Source organism: Schistocerca cancellata, chromosome 1 (genome assembly GCF_023864275.1).
Source record: "Schistocerca cancellata isolate TAMUIC-IGC-003103 chromosome 1, iqSchCanc2.1, whole genome shotgun sequence".
Taxonomy (NCBI): Eukaryota; Metazoa; Arthropoda; class Insecta; order Orthoptera; family Acrididae; genus Schistocerca; species Schistocerca cancellata.
The window spans coordinates 971,354,246-971,379,779 of NC_064626.1; positions in this window are offsets into that span (position 1 = coordinate 971,354,246).

The following is a 25,534-nucleotide window of genomic DNA, read 5'->3' on the forward strand; positions in this document are numbered from 1 at the left end:
TCGATACCGATAGCCGGCGCTCGCAGGGGTTAGGTGACACTTATTACAAGACACACAGCTCGTCATCTCCGTGCTAATTAGAATGTTCTAATTATCGTTCTCAAAGCTGCGTAATTAACGGAGGTATCGGAAGCTCAAGGAGGCTGTAATTAAAAGCGTAAAACGAGACGACTCAAAGCGGCGACCTCCTCGTAACGCCACTTCTTTTAGCAGTTACCGCATACCATATCGATTGTCGATGATTGCTCTTATCCCTGTCTTGTCCATACAGCGCCCTCGACTGATTAATTAGCTTCCTACAGAAAATCGATGACAGTAGACACTTTCTCTCTCGATAGACATAATTACTTCCGCTGTTTATCAGTTAATTAGAATAATGAACGTTTTTACTACTCCAACGAGCAAGTTCAATCGACTGAAGTATGAGCAATGTTCTAAAAATGGTCTGAGCACTATGGGACTTAACATCTGTGGTCATCAGTCCCCTAGAACTTAGAACTACTTAAACCTAACCAACCTAAGGACATCACACACATCCATGCCCGAGGCAGGATTCGAACCTGCGACCGTAGCAGTCGCGCGGTTCCGGACTGAGCGCCTAGAACCGCTAGCCCATGAGCAATGTTCTGCAACAAGGCTGGAATTCTTATCATTCTTGGGTGCACTCCCACATTCCATGAGAATATGTAGACGCCACTGCTTTAATGACTTTTCCAATGCAAGATCTTTTCCAATAAGGTGATTGTAGTTGATTCAGAATGAATAGAGGAGATCTAAAGGCTACAGGAAAATAGTAGAGGAAAACTGTTTGGACACTTCTTCATTGCTTCATACTGTTTATGTGTGGAGACTCTTTGGCATTTTGCAATGCCTACAGACGTTCATGTTTATGTAGAGTCTTTACTGTAAAAATTCCAAAACAAACCTAAATAGTCGATGAAAGTAAAAAAACAAATAGTAAAAGTAACAAAATGCTTCGATAATGAATGTTGACGCGGATTTGTAAAAGTAGGAAAGAAACTTAGAAGGGATTATAAGCGTTAACAACGAAGTTTATTAGAAGGACACTCTGACAAGATAATAGTACGTGACAGTAATTTTTAAATTAGTTCGTGGAAGGCAAATTAAGCAAGTCAAAATGGAAAATAGACAAACTAAGAGTAGTATTCACAACAATAGAAACTGTTCTGTTAAGTCGATTAAACCAAAATAATAGCACGCCAGAGCATAACAAAATTTATCTTTCGCCTGTGCAACTCATCAGCAGGCATTGTAAACTCAATATACCAAATCCAAACAAGATTAAAGAAATATCTACGAGGTGTGGCTATAAAATTACAGGAGTACGTATGCGCTGAAGGTAAACGACCAATAACTGTGAAGTGTGAGGTCTTCTCAGGTGTCTGTAGACAAATCAGTGAGCCGTGGTCTACGTTTGTGAAAAAGCTGTTATTTTGCCAGAAAAATGATAAGTGTAATAATAGAGTGACGAATTATCGTGAAGTTTCACTTTAAACTTATAAAACCGCAACTGAAATCTATTTTTTACTAAAAGGAAAGCATGGCGAACTTCGTGTAACACATACGCAAGTTTTTGAATGGTTGAAGCGTTTCCTAGATAGCCGAGAAGAAGTTGATAATGATTCACGCCCGGGAAGCCCTTCAACGTCGAAACCAGATGAAAATGTTAGAAGAGTAAGTAATCTGATTCTGTCTGACCGTCGGTTCAGTATTCGATCGATAGCTGAAACTATAGGAATTGACGAAAAATGCGTAAAGAGAATTATACATAATCAGCATAACATGAGAAAAGTGTATGCGAAACTGGTACCGAAAATTCTCAAGATAGAACAAAAACTGACACTTTGAATGTCATTGAAAATTATCCTAATTTTTGGCAAGAGTGATACATATGAAGAATCTCGTTTTCTTCACGTACGATGCAGAAACTAAGCGCCAATCCTTGTTTTAGAAAGGCCCAGCTTCACTGAAAGCGAAAAAAGCACGAATGAGCAATTCAAGATTCAACACCGGATTCTTGAAGGTCAGACTATTAATCTACATTTATACGTTGAGGTTCTTGCTGAAGTCCGTGAGAAAAACGACCCGAATCATGGGTTCTGCATCAAAAGCCACCGCCACATACCGGACTGTCTATTAAGAGGTTTCTAATGAAGTACAGCGTCTGAGTTTTAGACCACCCACCTTATTCGCCTGACCTGGCACCACTTTCATTTATGCACCAAGGTTAAATCCGCATCAAAAGAAACAACATTTCAGGCCGCCGAAGCAGCGAAAGAAAAAGCGGTACACGTCGTCAATGAGTTCACAGAGGAACACTTCCAGCACTATTCCCGCCAATGGAAAATTCGCAAGGAGCATTGTAGGGATAGAGGAGGCCAGTATTTTGAGGGTGACAATAACGATTGCATGTTTCTGTAATAAAATGGCTTACAGCAGGTGTCCCGTTATTTTATAGCCACACGTATTTTTCACACAAGAATCAGTATAACGCATGTAGAGGGTGAATAAACATCTTCTGCTAACGTTATGGAAAAAAAAGGAAAATAAATTTGCCAAACAAGTCACTTTTATCACTTAAACTGTGCTAATTTCGGAATACAGCTGACTGCATACAGACAATCAACACAGAGCTGTAAGATTAACGACAGCACCCCATTGTATCTCATTCTAGAATGTTCAAATCCCCTTTTGGCTTCCTGCAGTATCCCTAAAACACTCCCGCTGAATATGAAAACGTAACGGGATAGTCTTTCCCCAGGTTCTTTAAATGACAACCATATTTAAGCTGTAACCCTCCATCTCGTACATCCCGTTCATAAAAATTGTACTTTTTCAACCATTATTATGCTAGATATGCTATAGATACAGTGGTAATGGCCTTTCTCCTCTATAGTTATTTTATGCCTTATCCCACACTGGTGCAGAGACTGGCTGAAAATTATATTTCTTTACCCAAAAGTTTTTTTGAAATAAAACACTGTCCATAATTATTCAAAAAATCTATTTAAATCTACACATTTTATGTATTAAAACACAAGTTACTGGTTCTGATTTTTCAAAAAAAATGGCGTAGATAAAAAACTAATATCGTGCAGTAATTTGGTCATGATGATAAAGTTGATGCGTAATTTCGTGACAACAAGGGGTTGAGGAAAAATGTTAAGTCGTATTTTGTCGATTTTGAAGACGAGTTGTGGTGTGCTATATAGGCTAGTATTTGGGAGAGTAATTGGTGAAGTGTTTGTAATTAACAAAGTTAATTAAAGACTGTTATATAAATTAGCTTTCAAATGTGGGTTATAGTCAACTAATTCATCAGAAAATTTATGGCTTGTTCAAAATGGACTGAATAAATAGAATTCAATAAGAGGTATCAATACAAGAGCCTTCCCAACTTAAACATGCACCTTATGTGTAAGCAAGCTTTTAGAAAGTAATATTCTCAAATGACATATCCTGTGAGCCGTTTTGTGTCCCATATTTATAACTGTATGAGACGTATATCATAACAGTAACAGAAAGAGCTACAATAGCAAAATGTGGTAATTAAATCAATTTACATTTTTGTGCTGAGCCATTTGTATTTTAGCAGTTGTTGTGAGTAATTCAATCATGACCTACAACGGTTGATCAGTCTGTCTAAAACATAAAAAAGTATTACATAGAATTTATTTTTTAACTAGTAGTTACATAGAAAATTAAGAAATAATAAATAATATGCGTAAGCATGTATCGTTATTCAATAAATGTTTTCTGTGTTTTTACTTATTGCCTCTTTGTGCACGAAACTAAAAAAAAATGTTTTCAGGTAGAGATGATAAAATTTAAGATTCATTAAGTTAGTCTTATGTTTTGTGATAGTTCTCAGATACACTAAAAAGGAGAATCGTTCCTGAAAGTAGCTAGAGTTATAGAGAATTTGCAAAAATGAAAAATCTGATCCTCAATGAGATTTGCTCTATTAAATTCCGTTGTTAGTACGATGTAGTTCAAAAACCTGACCAGTAAGAAAAACAGAGCACGCAGTAAATAATGTGTAATTAACTGTTCGATGAAGCTGCAGCACTTTATTGTATTTTTTTTAGATGGGATATGTTATTTTTATCTTATTGGCATTGCTTTTAGAGCAAACAGTGAAGCGTCGATTGTTTATTGCACTAGCCTTAATTGCTATTTTCCGAGTAACCTGAAAAACACATCACCGGACGTGAGGCAATAATGTTGTCCCGTTCTTGTAGCAGTTATTGTAGTCCTTAAATTCTTCCCCGTCAACTAAACGTATTTTTAGGATCTTTCAGTGATTATTGGAATCAGCTTTCTGCAGTAAACATGACGTTAAACACTGAAGATGCTGCAGAAAATGTTACTTTGGAGGACGATGGTCGCAACATGCATTGCACTGAAGTGTTGAGAATCACACCTTCCACAAATTTCATGTCAGTGAGTAGGTACCGTGAAACTGGAGCTTATGCACGGAAATTGGGATCGGGTTTGAGAAGAGGAATTTCGGCAAGAAATGAGCACTTCTTGCAACTTCAAGTTCTCCGAATCTGTCACACCACCAACGGTAAGCATCAAATCGGCTACACCAAATTCTGAGAGTCATTCATAGTGAGAAAACAATCCAAAGAAGGCTACAAGAATCCAATCTTCAGTCCAGAACTCACAGCACGCCGCCGTCTCTAAAGGGAAAATCGCTGTCGAAGAGCGCAACTACGAGCGCAAGTGCTGGTCACTAATGAGGTACTATTTGGCATGCTATGACCTGACTGTAGAGAGACAGTCTAGAGAAGAACTGGGAAAAGGTACTCCCTTAGCACATTCTCATCTAGGACGCCAGACGCAGTGATGGAGTTGCTCTTCGTGGAGCATGGGGCTTACAGGGCGACGGCATATGGAGGAAATTGTTTTGGAGCATTTTGTGCCTTTTTCGCTCCGTATATGGAGGTGGCTTTACTCTAAGTACGACAGTGCAAGCTCACATCTTGCAGGAATTGTGCAGCAGTTCTGGCACGAAACGGAGTTTTTTGCTATGACCTGGTCTGCTCGAAGGCTTGCTTTTAATCTTATTTACTTGAGCATGTATTGGATAAGCTGGGGAGAAGGGCCTCTCAGCACAGTTCAGACACGTCTACAGACGCATCATCTGCATCAATATTTCGCAAGCCACCCGACATTGTGTGGCGGTGGGTACTTCTGGTAGCACTAATTAATCCGCCCTTTTCTGCTCCATTCGCGAATGACGCGTGGGAAGAATAATTGTCGCAAAGCCTCTGTACTAGCCGTAATTTTTAGAATTTTCCATTGAGACCATTTCGCGAAACTTATGTGGAAGGAAGTAATATTTTGACCGACTCTTCCTGGAAAGTATTCTCGAAGTTTCGACAGTAAACCTCTCCGTAATGAACAACGCCTTTCTTGCATCATCCATGAATCATCTGTAGGTCCTTCTGCAAATCGTTAATGTTTTCTAGCATTGATACCTTCTTATCGACAGCTGCATCATCTCCGAAAAGTCTTAATTCTACTAGTGTATGCATTGTAACTGTCCTATTACACTTCCCTGAGATATCCTCGAAATTATCTTCACACCTGTTGATTTAGTTCCGTTAAGAGCGACATGTCGAGTTCTGTATGCAAGGAAGTCTTGAATTCAGTAGCAAATTAGTCTGATAAACAGTAACTTGTATTTTTTTTCCTGAATGGCAATGCGGTACAGTTTCAAGTGCTTTCCTGTAGTTGATGAATGCGGCATCAACTAGAGCGCCGAATTGTGCAGCGCTGTGGATCTCATTGAGGAACAGAGTGAGCTGAATTCTCTAAAATCGCTGTTTGCGGAATCTATGTTGATTTTCATAGTTGAGATTTTCGTTCTCCAAGAAGGTCGTAATACATCAGCATAAAAAATGTTTCATAATTCTAAAACAGGCTTACCTCAATGACGTAATCCTATAATTATGTGCATCTGTCCTACGGCTCTTCTTGAACGCGGGAGTGACTTGTATTTTTTTCCAGTCGTTAGGTACCCTTCGTTGCTCCAGCTATTATGACAAACTGCTGCTATAACGGGAGCAAATTCTTCCGCATAATCTCTATAGAACCTTACAGATATCTCATCAGGACCTGATGCCTTTCCACAACAATGTGGTTGTAGTTGTTTCCTTCCTCGGTGAAACAATTTCGGAACACCGAATTCGGTAGTCCGCCCTTCCCTCTGTCGGACGTTCAAGTCCTCCCTCGGGCATAGGTGTGTGTGTTGTCCTTAGCGTAAGTTAGTTCAGGTTACATTAATTAGTGTGTAAGACTAGTTACCGATGTGCTAAGCAGTTCGGTCCAATAGAACCTCACCACAAATTTCCAAAAATTTCGAAAACTGTTTTCCTACCTTTGTTAACAGTCCTTGTAATTCTCGTTGTGATAGATGCTATCACAGCCCTATGATCACACATACCCTCCTCTTTGTTAACTAATTCAAGAATTTCAAGTCTGTTTGTTGCTAGGAGCTCTAAACAAGTTTGTTTCTCTAAATGTCTACTCAAAATAATTTTCGGGCAAGACATTCAGAATAATTTCACACGAACTTCTGTCTGTGGCACAAGTTTAGATGGTATGCCTTTCCCAATATATAACGTGCAAGTTGAAGACATCCCAATTGCGACAGCATGATCGGGAAATTCATTCACAACATTTTGGAAATTTTCTCTAAAGCGCTCTACCAATACATTTTCTGAGCCAGGCGCTCTGTAAAGGCATCTGGTTAATATTTTTAACAGACCTTTGATGTTAAGCTTAACGCAGATTAATATACCTTCGGAATCTGTCATAACCTGGTTAGACATTATCGAATTCTATACTGCAATTAATGCACTCCCGTCATTGGCTCGTAATCTATCTTCCAGTGTGAATTTAAGGTTTATCTGCTGTTCACTTCCGGTTTCAACAAACTTTCTGTTCCTAATAATATCTGGCCATTATAACCTTCATAGAGTAATAAAAATTCTATCACTAGCCGTGGATGCTCCCGCAGATAACTAATATCAAATTAACCTTTTCTGTTTCCGATCTGCAGGGACGAGCGTTCTCTGAGAACAGTGTGGCTGATGTATCTTAGATTTTGGCAGGCAGTTTGTCTCTCATACGAAGGAATACCAAGGAGGGAGGCGGTGGGTTCCTCTAAGATGAAAACATCCATGTGCATGTCACACGTACTTCGCTACCCTAGTAAGTACTTCCTGTATGTAGTGCATGCCTGAATCCCACAACTCTCCACCCGATAGCGGTCGAGAAATTCGCATCCAACACCATCGCAGAATCGTTTGAGCCTCTTGTTTAGACCTCTCTGGGCAAACCAGGAGACCGCGATCGATCTTTGGAACAATGCTACAAACAATGCGCTTAGCCTGCACCCCACATGCGATGCAAGCTGTCTTCATCTAATCAGCCATCCGTCTGTAAGAGAGCACAGACGACCTTCGGGAAGCCCTCCTGAAAGAATGCGAGATAATTCCTCAAGAGGACATCGCAGCTTTCTTCACGACAGTGTCTGGTACAAGAGGAGATGTGCATTACCTTCTCATAGTAAGTATGTATCATTCATTTCAACTATTCTTTATTAGTTAATACGTCACATTGTTTCTTCATTCATTTTGCTACTGTTTTATATTTTATATTGTACGAATATGTATGTTCTAGTTCTATACGATTTGGAAATCTTTGGTTAGGCTAGGAGAAGTACTGTGTCAGAGAGAGAGCGAACGACTATCGATAGAGAGCGTGCGAGTTGTTGTGGTACGTGGCCGGTTCGCGAGTGGAAAAAACGTGGCAAAGTTCGGCGTGAAAGACGGTGATACCGGAGGAACAATTAATTACAGTGCGGCCACTGTGTTAATAGGAGATCGTGCATTATTAAGTGACCAGTGAAACCTGAAAAGTATATCGAGTGTTTGCGGTGACGATTTTACAAACTGTGTGAACTTGTGACAATTAGCCATCAATCAGACACCACTGTCGTATGGAGACACTAACTGTTAAAACTGCGTGAAAGTGGAACAAACCAAAATGTTAAGTAAAAGAACAGTGCTGTGATTTGATCAAGAAACATTTATTATATCGTCCAAACTGTCTTAAAGACGACGACGTAAATTGAACTGATGTTTAACGGACTGCTGTAGTGATGAACACATGTACTGTTTTCCTGTGGCAACACGGTGAAAGAACTGTGCGAATTATCGGCATTAACCGGATATATATCGTAAATACTAAAGACATTGCATAATTCCGACCTACCCGCATCGCGTGATTAATAAACTTTTAATAATAAACTCGCGCGCGTAACGACAACGCACACACTGGAACTATTATTATCGCGCCATTGCTGCCAGCTGATTCGACTACAACGGAGACGTGGACCACCGCCGTAACTGGAATATTAATGAAACAGGAGGATCCATCATTATCTTCACGCCACTTCACACATCGTCCTCGCGGACCAACGCTGAAGTCATCGCACTGCCTGCAGCAACAGATAAGACATTAAAAGAAAAATATTACGCTCTCTCATTTCAAAATTAAAGACAATTGCAGTTAAATTAAACATTTTAAAATACTGTCACAATATCTGAATTTTGTATTGTTACAATAAATATTCTTTCCATTATTTCGTCTTGTTGACAGTGTTGAAAACCCTCCAAATTAAAGTTCAACTAATAATTTTCTTTCGAAATTCTTCTCAGACATTTTGCTGCTCATTATAATTTTAGTTTAATGTTTGTTTGTAACTTCTTTTGGAGGGAGTACATATTTTATTTTTCGTGTAGTAAAGTTAGCTATCATTAAATTACGTATATTACCAGCTGATGCTGTCCGCCATTACTGCTCGAAAACTGCACCTATTTTCTCATTGGCTGTCAGCTTCAAAACAAAATTACGTATTTCGTGGGCATCTAGCAGATGCGCGATGTCTGTGTAGGCCCCTACAATAATTTGTTTTTACTTTTGCAGGTTTACTGGAATTATATTGACTTTAATTGTTCATTTGGCCCCCGGTTAAAGTGATTTATCGCATCTATATAATAATTGTACTGAATTACCTAATTTTCTTTTCGTTCATGACTAACAGGGGTAATCAGATTCCTTGTATTGGTCTTGTTTTATTATTCAAAAGGTTTTTTTTTTTTTTAGATGTAGAGAACCAGTTTCTTTACAAGGTGCATTAGCTTCAGGACCTTCCTTGGAATGGAATGCTACTCCCACATCTCTGGGTCAAATCTTTTACAGTCACCGTTTTTCATTCTTAGACACCAAGACAGAACTGTGCCACAGTGTTTTTGCCACAAAATATTGTACTAGTGCCCCAAAAAATTGGTGATATTCTAAATAAACAATTTTAAGTAATGTTTTAAGAAATAGGAGTGGTGCGTTTTTCGTGCCCATCATTAGTTAATAATATTCCGCAACACGTTCTATCTAAAGTGTATTTATCTTAAAATGAAACTGAATAAGCATGTCCCCAAACTGACCTATAATATTAGAATTTTATCCCGAATAATGGACAATTCTGCAGATTGAATAGAAAAATCTTATGCATCCAACATCACCTGCTATTTTTATTTTATTTAACAATGACCGATGTCGACAGAAACTTTGTCATCATCGGATCTACAATATACCAAAAGATAAAGCTATTACAAAGAGAAATTATCACTGTACATAAACCTGTACACCAGTGGTAAGAACTACACTCCTGGAAATTGAAATAAGAACACCGTGAATTCATTGTCCCAGGAAGGGGAAACTTTATTGACACATTCCTGGGGTCAGATACATCACATGATCACACTGACAGAACCACAGGCACATAGACACAGGCAACAGAGCATGCACAATGTCGGCACTAGTACAGTGTATATCCACCTTTGCAGATTGTGGCGCTCACCTGCACGGCGCCAAACACGCATACGACCATGGAGACGATCGTAGAGATGCTGGATGTAGTCCTGTGGAACGGCTTGCCATGCCATTTTCACCTGGCGCCTCAGTTGGACCAGCGTTCGTGCTGGACGTGCAGACCGCATGAGACGACGCTTCATCCAGTCCCAAACATGCTCAATGGGGGACAGATCCGGAGATCTTGCTGGCCAGGGTAGTTGACTTACACCTTCTAGAGCATGTTGGGTGGCACGGGATACATGCGGACGTGCATTGTCCTGTTGGAACAGCAAGTTCCCTTGCCGGTCTAGGAATGGTAGAACGATCGGTTCGATGACGGTTTGGATGTACCGTGCACTATTCAGTGTCCCCTCGACGATCACCAGTGGTGTACGGCCAGTGTAGGAGATCGCTCCCCACACCATGATGCCGGGTGTTGGCCCTGTGTGCCTCAGTCGTATGCAGTCCTGATTGTGGCGCTCACCTGCACGGCGCCAAACACGCATACGACCATCATTGGCACCAAGGCAGAAGCGACTCTCATCGCTGAAGACGACACGTCTCCATTCGTCCCTCCATTCACGCCTGTCGCGACACCACTGGAGGCGGGCTGCACGATGTTGGGGCGTGAGCGGAAGACGGCCTAACGGTGTGCGGGACCGTAGCCCAGCTTCATGGAGACGGTTGCGAATGGTCCTCGCCAATACCCCAGGAGCAACAGTGTCCCTAATTTGCTGGGAAGTGGCGGTGCGGTCCCCTACGGCACTGCGTAGGATCCTACGGTCTTGGCGTGCATCCGTGCGTCGCTGCGGTCCGGTCCCAGGTCGACGGGCACGTGCACCTTCCGCCGACCACTGGCGACAACATTGATGTACTGTGGAGACCTCACGCCCCACGTGTTGAGCAATTCGGCGGTACGTCCACCCGGCCTCCCGCATGCCCACTATACGCCCTCGCTCAAAGTCCGTCAACTGCACATACGGTTCACGTCCACGCTGTCGCGGCATGCTACCAGTGTTAAAGACTGCGATGGAGCTCCGTATGCCACGGCAAACTGGCTGACACTGACGGCGGCGGTGCACAAATGCTGCGCAGCTAGCGCCATTCGACGGCCAACACCGCAGTTCCTGGTGTGTCCGCTGTGCCGTGCATGTGATCATTGCTTGTACAGCCCTCTCGCAGTGTCCGGAGCAAGTATGGTGGGTCTGACACACCGGTGTCAATGTGTTCTTTTTTCCATTTCCAGGAGTGTATATACAGTAGTCTACATACCTTTGGAAAAATTGTCAAACACATAAAAAAGAACATATAAAACATCTTCTGCACCAACTATATGCCCAGGAGTGGAGGTGAACATATAGAAAATGCAATCGTGGCCCAAGCGAATCACAGGAAAAACTGAGTGGCCAAGCAGCCAACGCCAGAGAGACTCACTACATGAACAGTCAACTGTTGGTGTATGTGTGCATATGTCGATACTTCACATTCTTAGACAGTTACACGGGAGAATCATTAATTGACATTCTTACGAAAACTACACTAGAGAATCGTTACATCATTTACTCGAAATGTGTCATATGATGCACCGACTGTTTGACATCCCTATAGATATTACCTTAAGGCAAATACTGCCAAGCCAACTCAAGTGTGTTAAACATACTTATTATACAATAATATCTGTTTTCAGCCTAATTTAGTACAAGTATTTGTGCTGTAGACTTTTTGCTTGATTTATGTATCACCACGTGATTCATTGCAGCTTACTTATGTTCCTGTGGCTTCAGGGTATTCATGTCCTTATTGGTGTATTTGGTACCATACAATCCTGTGTCCCCTATTTCTGTCTAAAAATGAATACATACATTGTATTCAAGTGTCTGAATATCCTGGCCTTTTTACTTATGTGAAGATGTTTTTGGCGATAATGTGCTGCTGTTCACTGCTGTATTTATAAAGTGGTTCCTGTCAGTCAGTCCCATCTCATTGGTTGCAGATTATGACAGCCTCTAAAACTATTGACTACTTCAGGTGCCACATTCTCATAATTTTTACTCTTGATTGCCTACTGCATATGATTTGTTATGTATATACATCCTAGCCCTTTAAGGTTTGTTTCAATGTATATCCAAAAGTTTCTTCCTACGTTTATATGGCCCAATTTACAAATAAGTTCGTTTTAAATGTCTGGAAATCTTTTTGAAAAATATTTCAAATAGATTTCTTTAAAAAGTTTGTAAAAATTTTAAAAAGCTTTTATCATTGTATTACAAATGTTTTTGCACTTACTGGAATTGTAAATTTTAATTAACATGACTTTTATGGGTATGTAATTATGTACCCACCACTCTGGTTGTTATAACAGAGTATTATCTTGTGGTATCACTCTTTCGAAGGGTATTTTGTATGCATGGATTTCTGGTCTGTGATAACATACTTTGTTTATGTACCACACTATAGCGTGCAAATCATGGTTTACTGTCCTATGCAGTATAGATCTGGCAGTATTTGTATTAAGGGAGTATCTGTGTGGATACAAAATAGTCGGTGCATGTTATGGTAAATTTGGATCCAATGGTGTAATTGTTCCAATACAGTTCTCATAAGACGGACAGTTAATGATTCTCCAGTGTATTTAAGTAAGAAGGTCAAATATCAATATGTACACAAATGCACCACCTACTGACAGCTCATGTAACAACTCACTCAGATATTGACTGCTTACCTGCTCAGTTCTTCCTGTGTTGTGCTTGGACCACAACACATGTTCTAGATGTTCATCTCCCCGCGCGAGCATACAGTTGGTGCAACGAATAGTTTTTATTTTCTTTTTTATGAATTAAGTCAATTTTATATAGTGTCCTATGAGTGGAAGTTGTTCTCATTGTATTGGTGGCATGTATGAATGTTAATAAGAATTTTCCAAAGTTATGTAACTCTCCACCAAACAGAGAACCCCCGCCCCCCCCCCCCCCCACACACACACACACTCCCCACAGCCTAAGGCAGAGTTGCTATTGGCCCCCACAGGCACAGGAACATCCCTGTTCAGTCACAACTCCTCTACAATGCACCTACCGAAAACTATGTTCTTACTCTCTACTTCAAAATCATAACTTTTACCTGTGCCACTATCTATACCCAACTGCATCATTCCATCCAATACGACTTCCTGATCCACATAGAACATACCTTTTCGACTTGCGTTATTGGGACTGACCTTAACACCCATATTTACTCCCATGCTAAGCTCCAGCAGTCACGTCGGTTTATTGACTTCCACCATGGTGATATAGCCCCTTCCCCACTGGATAGCTGCTCTCATCTCTCGTAATATCCTTGGGCAGATTACTGCAGCCATCCTCCAACTCACTGGAAACGACCATCTTTCTGTCCTACTTACCATCCCCTACACACCACACCCTACCTGTGCACCTACTTCCCTTGTCTTTCCCAAATATATCCAGGACTGCTCCCATACCAACTGGGATACCTGCAGGGATTCCACTGCTGCTCAACTCGAAAGACACCCTTATCCTTCCAACACCTCAGTGACATCCACTATGCTGCCGCCTTCCTCCAACAGAATTTGTCAAACGCTATAGCTCATCACTTTCAGACAAAGCCCATTATCCACATCATTCCACATTCCCTCCCTGTGCTCTTCTACTCCTCCATGTATCCTGTCGCCAATCCTTCCAGCACACCCATGGCGAAGACACACTTACACACCACTGACTACTATAATAACACATCTGAAATCTTCTGAACGCCAGAAACGTCGGGTTTGTCGCAAAACATGCACAACCCTCAATGACATACTGCCCATTACCTCTTTCAAGCACTGGAAGGCATTTCATCGTCTTACTGGCAGTAACCCAGCTCCCTCGTACCTCCTCCTACATGATAATCACCCCCTGACCGATAACTTGAGTAAATCCAATCACTTTGCACCCTACCTCGCTGGTAACTTCACCATTACAGACGACTCCCACTTCAAATTCTCCTTATTCCCGACAGCCCATGAGCGACCTCCCTCACACACATCGCCCCTAGCTTCCAGTACCTCGACAACATCCCACATGTCATCCTGTAACACAAGACATTCAACAGGTACAGTATAAGAAACGCAATCATGAATGTATGACCTAGAGACACCTGAAAGAATGACCCCATCCTTCCTGAAAATCCTAGCCACACTTCATTATATAATTCTTCACAAGAGTAGCTATCCTGAGACATGTAAAACCTCTCGAATCCTCCTCTTCCTCAAACCAGATAAACATGCTACTGACACATCCTTCTACCATCCCAGCATACTCACCTCCGTGTTTAGCAAGGTTTCTGAGTCCATCCAGTCCTGATGTATGCCTAAACACCTACAACACCTATCATTTCTTGTCCACCATTGTGGCTTCTGTCCCAATTTCTCGTCCAATGACCAATTCTTGTAAATCATTCATCTCAGATCCCACCATATCAACAACTGCAAGTCCACAATTTTTGTCTCCCTTGATCTCGAAAAAGAATGTAACTGTTTATGGCATCCCAGTCTCCTCTTTAAGCTCCAGACATATGCACTTCGCATAAACTATGTCCATCTTGTCATTCTTTTATCTCTAACCACACATCTTATATCCCCAACAACATGACCAACTGCTGTGTTTTCCATCCTACTGCATGTGTGACCCAAGGATCTGTCCTCTCCTCTCCTCTCTTGCATCTTCTCTACATAGCCGATATGTCAAAGTCATCTCCTGCTGATTATTTCCTCCAGAATGCAGATGACACCGCCTTCCTCGCCCTCTCCCCTACCATCCAGAAATTCCAATGATTTCACTAGCTCTATTTCAGTCAAGTTATCTTCTGGTGTAACTAAAGTGTCCTCAAAATGAATCCTCCCAAAATCAAGGCAGTAATTATAGGGCAAACCACACTCAGCTTCTGCCCCCACAACTTTCCCTTACCGTTCACAGTCGTCCTATCCAGCTAACTAACACGCTAAATAAGTTAGACTAACAATTGATCACTGACGAGCACAAAAGCCCATCTACTGACCATTCAACAGAAACCGCACAATAGACTATAATTACGAAAACAAATGTGGGGCTTGCACTCTTACACTATCCTCCCTACTTATAGATCCCTGATCCCACTCATCCTCTGCTATACAAATGTGGTTTGAACTTCCGTTCCTCTGTTCTTTTTGTTACACCATCCAGATCCTCCTCCGCCTAGCCTCTCGGATCCCCTTATCCTCACCCATCCGAATCCACTACCAAATTATGAAACTGCCAACCCTACTCTTCCATATCGACCACCTCCGAGTATCCTACATCATCCCGAAACTTGATATTACTCACCCACACGTTTCCCGTGTGCTCACTAATGCTGGTGCTCTATTGCGCCTCTAAAACTACATTCTCCTAACGCTTCACCTCCACTCTCTGCACCTCTCCCAAGTCAAGTTTAATCACCTCAGTGCTCCTTTGCTCATCAGTCCTCTCCACCCACATTCGAAGACCTGGTCTGGAGCAGCATCACTTTTCACCTTCCCAAATCCCTCCTCCATACATGTGCCCACACAAACACCCTCTTTCGTACTACTCCAGCTGCTACGTTCCCATGGTATCCCTATCCCTGGAAGTCTACACTGATTCATCACTTCATTCGTCTATGTCTATTTCAGCTAATCAATTCATCGGCTTTTTACCTTTTAACTTAAGCAACTCTTCAGCTGTCTAGTGTATTTTGTGAAACATTTATTTGTCATTTCATCTGTCTCTATGTTTTAACTAACCAGTAAATCAGACCTTTATATTTTAATTTATGCGGCTGGCGATCTGCCTTTTTATTGTCACACATTCATTTTTGTCAACCTCCAAGTCTAATTTTAAAATCTGTTTTAAAAGAAAAAAACCGGAAACCTTGAACGGCTAGAGATAGGGCGTTAATATTCACAGGGCATATAGATTAGAATGTTCTGCAAAAATGAACCATGTCGGCCCGCGGCTTCAAGGTCAACATCAACATCGCGGCGTGAAAACACCTGCCGGTAAAATGTGCCTGCGGCTCTCCTTGTCGCTATAAGCCGAAGGTAATGGATCAGTGTGATTTGAGAAGTGCAGGGTGCCTTGCAGATGTATGCGCGAACCGTACCATCAAATCAGTGAGTTTGAAAGAGGGAGCATTGTTGGCATGAAAGAATGTGATGCATCCAGCCGGTAAATTGCTGCTCGTATGGGACGAAGTGTTTCGGCAGTCAACGGGTGTGTGGATATTGGTTCACGGAAGGACGCAGAACACAGCGGGATGGGTCAGGTCACATCACCCAGACCACCCTCCCAGAAGACCGACACTTCATACGAATGGCATTGCGGGATAGATCTGCGACCTTCTAGGCTGTTGCGCAACAGCGGAACAGTGTAATAAATCGTACACTATCAGTCCGTGGCCACTTATTACGCCATGGTTTACGTGCGCGTCGTCCACTTCTCTGGGTACCATTGACAAACGTGCAGGAACATGCTAGACTGCAGTGGTATATGGAACGATGACACTGGGAACAGGAATGTATCATGGAGTGTTTTGGAACGAATTCAGGTTCTGTTTGTCTGAAAATGAAGACCGTACTTCGCTTCGCCACAGTCAGGGGGAGTGGCATCACAGTGACCGCGTTCACGCAAGATAATTCAACGCTAGGCCTTAAGGTGCGGCGTGCTATTGGGCACAAACATAAATCACAATTGGGGCGTGTCCAGGGCACTGTGACTAATATGACCTAAGGGAATGACATCTTGTGACCCGTAGCCTTATCCTTTCTGCACAACATCCTAGGCGCCATTTTTCAATAAGACAATGTACGACCACATTTTGCTGCACGAACACATGCCTTCTTGGTGTCATAGGATCGCAGCCTTTTGCCCTGGCCCGCCAGATCACCTAATGCAGTGCTTGCTGTGAGCCAGTGCCAACCACCAAAGATGAACTATGGAGCCAGGTGAATGCAGCATGGATGGCTGTACAACAGGACTCCATTCGCGCCTTATATGCGTCAGGGCCATCAGGCACGAAACAAGTTATCAGCGCCCATGGCGCATCCTCTGCCTACTAGACAACAGGACACGTGGTGAACCGAGGTGACTGAAATGCTAATCATTTCTGCAGAACATTATAATGTACATGCCCTGTGAGTATATGAACGTGCTATCTTTAGTCGTTCAAGGTGTCCTCTCTTTTCTGAACATGAGTGTAAACTGTTGCAGGACGGTAATTAGTATCCGCTGACAGTCCAACCCCACACCCTTTAACTGCGGCCCCGCCTATATTGGGACAGGGCGATAATTAACAATAAAGGGAAAAATGATGTGTAAACTATAGATCACGTACTTTTTACCAATGATATACGGGTCTTCAAATGTGTGTGAAATCTTATGGGACTTATTTGCTAAGGTCATCAGTCCCTAAGCTTACACACTACTTAACCTCAATTATTCTAAGAACAAACACACACACCCATGCCCGAGGGAGTACTCGAATCTGCGCCGGGACCAGTATACACGTCTGTACACAGTGGCAAATTCTCTTGTAATGGCTTTACTTTTGGTGGATTGCAAATCCGATGACAACAAGATTCTGTCGAAATTGGTCATTGTGAAATAAAATAAAAAATGCCAGACGATCTTGGCTGCAGAGGATTTTCTTATTCATTAATGTTAGATCGCCTCCTATGAACATGTACCACCCATATTCTGTAGATTCATAGGGTCCGGTGGTTGGCAGAAAATGCTTCGTGCCACTGTTGCTGTTACGCTATTTGCGATTTAAACTTAGGTAAGTATTGCGATTTGTTTACTTCCGTACTTGTTCTAAATCTTCACTTCCTGTCATCTTACACAATATAAATTTAAGCAAACGTCATTACTAATATTCCGTACGGAGAGACTTGTGATGGAACTGTCACGGGCAATCATGTCAGTTGGGTAAAAAACAAGTTTTAGAAAATATGGTTCAGTATCGATAGTGGGCCCCTAACAGACACTCCATCTATTTCATTCGTGCGTACTGTTCCTCTCCATAGTATCCTCAGTATATAGAACGTTATGAAGAGGTAGAGATACGCTTAGGGAAGTGGTGTCCCATCCGTAAAAGGCTGTTCTAACAGAGCTGATGACATCGCTGTCGATTAAAAATAACTTATCGTTGGTCTGTCTCGGCGTAAAATCGCCGTCCACACTCTATTTTATTTTATTCCATGTTCTTTTCTGTTAAAAAGATGATGGCGTTTATAAATGTGTATTGGCCATCTGTACAAGCGCACATGATAATACTTTATCTTGACTGTAATCCTAATCACACTAAATAGTAATTCATGGTCTCCACTATGGAAAGCATGTTATTAGGTTGTCCAAAGTGAGAATTTTATTTTCGGCTTAGCGAGTGTTTGTGCTTCTTTTTGTGGTTCCACTCTATATTTGGCCACGACCACGAGGAATTTTATACACAGTTGTCCCCAGTGGATAACGTACTTCTTTTTGCAGTTCATTTACTTTCTGTTGCGTTTACAAATCATTTGAACCCCATTCTTGTCGAGAACTTTTTGGGTGCACTAAGTAATCTTGTTAAAGAAATCGGGAAGTCTTTCCTTGTTGGTGGTCATCGTTTTTCAGTAGCTTTACAATTCTCTCTTCTTGGAAGTCGTGCTTCTTACACTTCCTTATTAGATTAACCTTTTTTATTTAAAGCCGAATGTAGATGACTTTTCTTCTTGTAAATAAACCGCCTCACATATTTTATTAGTCAAGCCCACTAAAGTATTAATCATACCTCTTTTTTGTTTTGAATGATAATTATATTCAATATGCAAGATCGATCGATATGCGTTGCATTCCTGAACACACCATAGCTAAATGCTCCGCCCACCTGTCTTATTACTGATACTTTCACCAAATGCAGTTGCACACTGCTGTGTCTCTACATTGTAAACGGAATTTCTGGTCTGCTGATGCTATTACAATGTACCAGGAAGACATCCATCCAACTCCTCTCTATTATGAGTCCCTACTACAAATGTATTATCCATACAGAAGTACCGCATAGCTAGTCTTTCATTACTGTGTGAAGCGTCCTTTATTTAAATTTCTTTCATAAATAGTCAATAAATACACAGCATCGTATCCCGCTCTAAAATAAATCTTTGTGACAAGTTGACACTTTGTCATTGCAACTGAAATTGTATTTCTGTCTTTCCGTGACAGGGCTGCCCATTTGAACCACTCGAGGCCCATTTCAAAGTACAACAGAGGTTCTGAGAGTATTTTTCTCCTCTGTCCACAGATGAACCCCAGCTGTCCCTGCTTATCTGGCAACACCGGGAGAAAGGGTGTGACGAAGACTGGTTTAGCCACAGCTCAAGGATTAGGCACCCGCTGTGCAGCGGTCTGTGAGCGGAAATGAACGCTGCTGACGGCTAATCCCGCGTGATGGATCGACTCCCTCACGCAGGGTTTTCTGAGTTTCACGGGCAATGCTATAGCCTCTGAAATTGTCCGAACGCGGCACACAGACCGGAAAGAAGAGCCGTTCGATTCTGAATCTCGTTTCGGGAATCAGTCTCAATGTTAGCAAAGATTAGTATATGACTCTGGAACTCGTTCACGTCTTTTGACTAGTTAAGTTAGTAAGCAAAATGATGTTGAAATGACTGTATTCAATTCAGTAGAAGACAGCACTTCTCAGTTAATTGTGAAAACAGGTGCTCAAATTTAATTTCTTTCATTTTAATAGTCGCTGCATCTGAAGCAATATTAATTATGAAATATCAAAAGATAACAGAACTTCGATTAAATTAATATCGTGGCCTCTGTGCTGTTGGCATTTTTACATTGAGCGAAGGTCAGTGAGATCTTATTTCTTCAGTCTAAAGTACCAAGTTTATTTTTATTGACTTTATGAAAAGTGTTTCTGTACCATGACATGTACCTAAGATTCATCGAGTAAAACTTTTGGAAGTGTTTAGACACCCGTACCTGAATTTCTTTTTTGTGGCTATTAGCAGAATCTACCGCTCCCAGCCACAAAAAAAAAATGGGGTGGGCTGTCTTCACTTTTCTAACACTAACATTTTTATATCTTAGTGTTAATTCCATTGAAAGGTACTATTAAAATTTCAAAAATAATGTACATTTGAAGTTCATAAGTTAACTTAAGGTCTATCATAGAAGGAATATAATTTACTATGCACCGCGGAAAAAAAGTTCTTTCGCTCTAAGCCTCTGTGTTAATCCGAATTTCATTAATTATACTCTAAGAATTATAAGTGGCGTCCATGTGAGTGGAACTGATATGCTCCTTATCCTATGATAATTGTGTTTTCCAGAAATTTAAATACTTTAAGAAGGAACTTTTTCATGAAACAGAGCACCATTGCTTGAGCCAATGATACTAGTGTTTTCGGAATACCTCTGTGAAATCGTTGCTTTGTTATAACAGCTCTTTGTGAATGGAACAAATCACTGAACACATATTTACAGGTACGGAACGTTCTGTACACTGAGGGTCCCATAGAGCATCATTAAATTCATTAAAGTATTGAATGAGTTGTTACTGAACCACATGTTCTAAAATTATCATTTCAAAAATTAAGCTGAGTCTCACACCTTTTTTACCAGCTGAATATAATGGTCGTTCCATCACAATTTCATCCGTATGAGTGCTATCGTTGACATATGCTAACTTTATCTTCTGTAAGAGGATGGTAAATGACGAGTCAGAACGAGTACGCAAGTACATAAATAACAGTCATTAGCTGCCTCACAAACGGAGCAACAGCACCACTGATACGAAGCATCTCCTGCCTTGCGCTGGGCGATATGAATCTTTCCGCAGAATATTCTGTTATTCGGATATAGTTGCAATATCATTAGTAAGTTTGGAGTCAGGCTAATTACGTGACGAATGGTAGAGACCTCTATACAACGCTTGTAAGTAGGCTGTTTATGTTTTCTTATCGGAAACGTTACGTAGCGCTCGGTATGAAAATCACTGGCTGTGCTGTGTGTAGTCTGTGGCCAGTTTGCATTGTTGTCAGCCATTGTAGTGTTGGGCAGCTGGATGTGAACAGCGCGTAGCGTTGCGCAGTTGGAGGTGAGCCGCCTGCAGTGGTGGATGTGGGAAATGAGATGGCGGATTTTTGAGTACAGAATGGATATTATGAACTGCTACGTATATTATGCTTTTTCAACACTATTAAGGTAAATACATTGTTTGTTCTCTATTAAAATCTTTCATTTGCTAACTATGCCTATCAGTAGTTAGTGCCTTCCGTAGTTTGAATCTTTTCTTTAGCTGGCAGTAGTGGCGCTCGCTGTATTGCAGTAGTTCGAGTAACAGAGATTTTTGGTGAGGTAAGTGATTTGTGAAAGGTACAGGTTGATGTTAGTCAGGGCCACTCCTTTGTAGGGATTTCTGAAAATCAGATTGCGTTGCGCTAAAAATATTGTGTTTCAGTTTAAGTGCAGTCTTGTACAATTTGTTCTAAGGGGACGTTTCATATGGCGACCCTGCCAGGATACGAACCTGGAATCTTCTGACACTGCAAATTTGGAATTCCTTGAGTTTCCCCTGCAGTTGTCGATTAAGATTTAAGGATGTCTCTCGCGTATGGGGACAGTACATCAATAAATAGTTTAATACCTCCACCATGGCCTCTCAGCCCAGCTGTTTTAACGGATGCCAGCACCACCCTTGAAATCATCGAGATATAAACTTCATATTAAAGATTTGCTAATGTACGAGTAAATCCCCCCCCAAAGAACCAGAGACCTTGACGTTGGTGGGGAGGCTTGCGTACCTCAGCGATACAGATGGCCGTACCGTAGGTGCAACTACAACGGAGGGGTGTCTGTTGAGAGACCAGACAAACGTGTGGTTCCTGAAGAGGGGGAGCAACTTTTGAGCAGTTTCAGGGGCAACAGTCTGGATGATTGACTGATCTGGCCTTGTAACACTAACCAAAACGGTCCTGCTGTGCTGGTACTGCGAACAGCTGAAAGCAAGGGGAAACTAGAGCCGTAATTTTTCCCGAGGGCATGCAGCTTTACTGTATGGTTAAATTATGATGGCGTCCTCTTCGGTAAAATATTCCGGAGGTAAATAGTCCCCCATTCGGATCTCCGGGCGGGGACTACTCAGGAGGACGTTGTTATCAGGTAAAAAAACAGTAGGTACTGGGAGATGAAGAAGCTTGCACAGGATAGAGCAGCATGGAGAGCTGCATCAAACCAGTCTCTGGGCTGAAGACCACAACAACAACAATGTAAATTAATACTAGGTATAACCATTACCTTTAAGTGTAAGTCAAAAATAGCATAGGTAGGCTAAGAAAATAATTCTTGGAAAACCTGATGAGAGTAAAGCATTGATGATAGAGGTGGTTATGGCTATAAGGTACAGTACAACATTTAGAGAATGTGACTGAATTAAATATAAATTTTTATGGGAACTGAAACGTAAATGTTCGTTCTTCATACGATTTCAGGAACTAATTTAGCTTATCTTTCACATGACACTAAAGCTAATATGGGTTGCTTAATTAACTGTTATATCGTTAGGTATTGATCCACGTAGATAACTTCACCTTTTGAACACCGAAACGTAATTTTCAGCAACATCATGTCAAAGAAGTCGTCAGTAATACGTCCATCCTTTGAAGGGACATGTATAAGCAATTAGAACCGTTTAGTTACGAACAATCATACATTGAAAGGAACACTAAAATTCTGTTTTTTAAGGTTTTGAACCTGTAAGAACTGTGATTAACATACAGTCAGCTTACAATTCAATTGTTAATCATAACAACTCTTGATTACGTAGCAATTCCTGAAACTTGCAAAACGAAATCTTACTGACGATGTAAACAAAGCGATTATTTGGACTACAAAGCATTCACTGAAATACTATTCACACCAAAAAAAATAATGTATATATATTTGAAACCACACACAAGTTAAGAAGACTTGGGACCGAGTAGTTCGAGTTTAATCAACGAAAATATAACCATCATTGTTTATTCAATGCATTTCGACGATATTTCCTTAAAGACAGAAAATCTTTTGTTCAGTTTGAATCATATTCCATGCATTTCATCTATAACTACAGGATGACGTTATTTTTCGTAACTGCCTACAGTTTTTGTATTTGTGACTGGCGAGTTTGCCGTATACAACAAAACTTTGATTGTTATAGGAAGGTACATAAATATGCCATATTGTAAGGAGGACAGTTCTCAGGCCTGTTTTCACTTAACAAACTTCCAGTAAACAGCATCTGCAGCGAAGCATCAAGAGCAAGATAAGCTTAGACATTACTTACTATTCTGAAAATACTGTGTTACACTCACCATATTAGAAGAATGTTTTTTGCAACTACATTTAAAGTTATGAAAAGGCGATTAACATTCAGTTTATTGTCCTTTTGGAACAACATTTCTTTATCCCCAGTGTAGTTGTTACACCTCAACATGGTGGAACGATTTGGGATAGTGATGTAATTCGGTTCATAGTGCTGAAGTTAATTTGCGTATTTCTGGTGGATAATTTTAACATCAAGACTGAAAAAATCACTTTATTTGCACTGAGGAGCAAAGAAATTGGTACACCTGCCTGTGTAGGGCCCCGCGAGCACGCAGAAGTGAGCAACACGACGTGGCAAGGACTCGACTAATGTCAGAAGTAGTGCTGCAGGGAACTGACACCATGAATCCTGCACCGCTACGGTCGCAGGTTCGAATCCTGCCTCGGGCATTGTTGTGTGTGGTGTCTTTAGGTTAGTTAGGTTTAAGTAGTTCTAAGTTCTAGGGGACTGATGACCTCAGATGTTAAGTCCCATGGTGCTCAGAGCCATTTGAACTATTTTTGAATCTTGCAGGGCTGTCCATAAATCCGCAAGAGTACAAGGGGGTGGAGATCTCTTCCGAAGAGCACGTCGCAAGGCATCCCAGATATGCTCAATAATGTTCATATATGGAGAGTCTGGAGGCCATCGAAAGTGTTTAAACTCAGGAGAGTGTTCCTGGAGCCAACCTGTACCTATTGTGGACGTGTTGGGTGTAGCATTGTCTTGCTCGAATTGCCAAAGTCGGTCGGAATGCACAGTGGACATGAATGGATGTAGGTGATCAGACAGGACGCTTACGTACGTATCACCTGTGAAAGTCGTATCTCCGAAAGCCCATATAGATGATGTTTCGTTGAATGGTTCGCACGCTGACACTTGTCGACGGCCCAGCACTGAAATCTGGAGCAATTTACGGAAGGGCTGCCCTTCTGCTACGTTGAACGATTCTCTTCAGTCGTCGTTGGTCCAGTCCTTGTAGGATCTTTTTCCTGCCGCAGCGATGTCGGAGATTCGATGTTTCGCCGGATTCCTGATATTCACGCTACACTCGTGAAATGGTCGTATGGGGAAATCCCCACACCATCGCTACTTCTGAGCTGCTGTGTCCCATCGCTCGTGCGCCGACTACAACACCACGTTCAGACTCACTTAAATCTTGATGACCTGCAATTGTAGCAGCAGTAAGCGATGTAACAACTGCGGCAGACACTTGTTGTCTTATATAGGCGTTGCCGACCGCAGCACCGGATTCTGCCTGTTTAAGTATCTCGGTATTTGAATAAGCTTGCCTATACCATTTTCTTTGGCGCTTCAGTGTAAAAAGCACAAAATTTTGGACTGCACGCTGGAATCCTTCAATTTACTTGGACGAGGAAACTAGACTGTGGAATCTTGAATACCGGCAGCTACAATCAACTTCGTGATCGCAACAACCGAGATATACTAAGCTACAGTTATTCCATCTCTTCAACAAAATCATCAAGTCAGTAGGTCGTCTCAAAAATTTTTGTTTATGGAGTGTGTTTTCACGAAAAATATTTTTATTATGCACAGGGTGATTATAATAAAAGTTAAACTTTCAAAGCGCTATAGAAAAAACACCACTGTTCAGAATGACGTCAAATAAGAACGGAATATTATTGGAGCCTGGGGAAAACGTATGGGAGAAGAAAAAAATAGTCTGAAAATTCATCAAAAGATGGCGCTGTATGTGTCAGAATACGTAAATGAAAACACCTGTCATGCGCACGACCCGTTCAAGTTGGTTAAACACGGCGAATACAGGGCTTTTCCTCCTTTCGCGTCTGCGACGTTCGCCATGACTGTCTCAACGCAGGATCGCGCAGCTGTATTACAAGAATGATGACTGTGCACACGTCGCTCTGCAAAAGTTCCGGTCACTGATGGGTTTGAAAAAAGGCGTTGGTCCGCTGACTGCCTTGGGTCTGGAGAAAATGATTCGAAAATTCGAAAAGACGGCTCCTTTTGGTGTGCAACCTGGTAGAGGGAGGAAACAAATTGGTTCTACATCAGTGGAAGCTGTGGCCACGGCAGTGCAGGAGGAGATGAGTGGTGGTGTGCAAGGGGATAGTGCACGGAGAATTGCCCGAACATTGGACATATGCGTGAGCATGGTGCGTAAAATCCTATGAAACCTCCTTCTTTGCTATCCATTCAAAATTCCCTATGT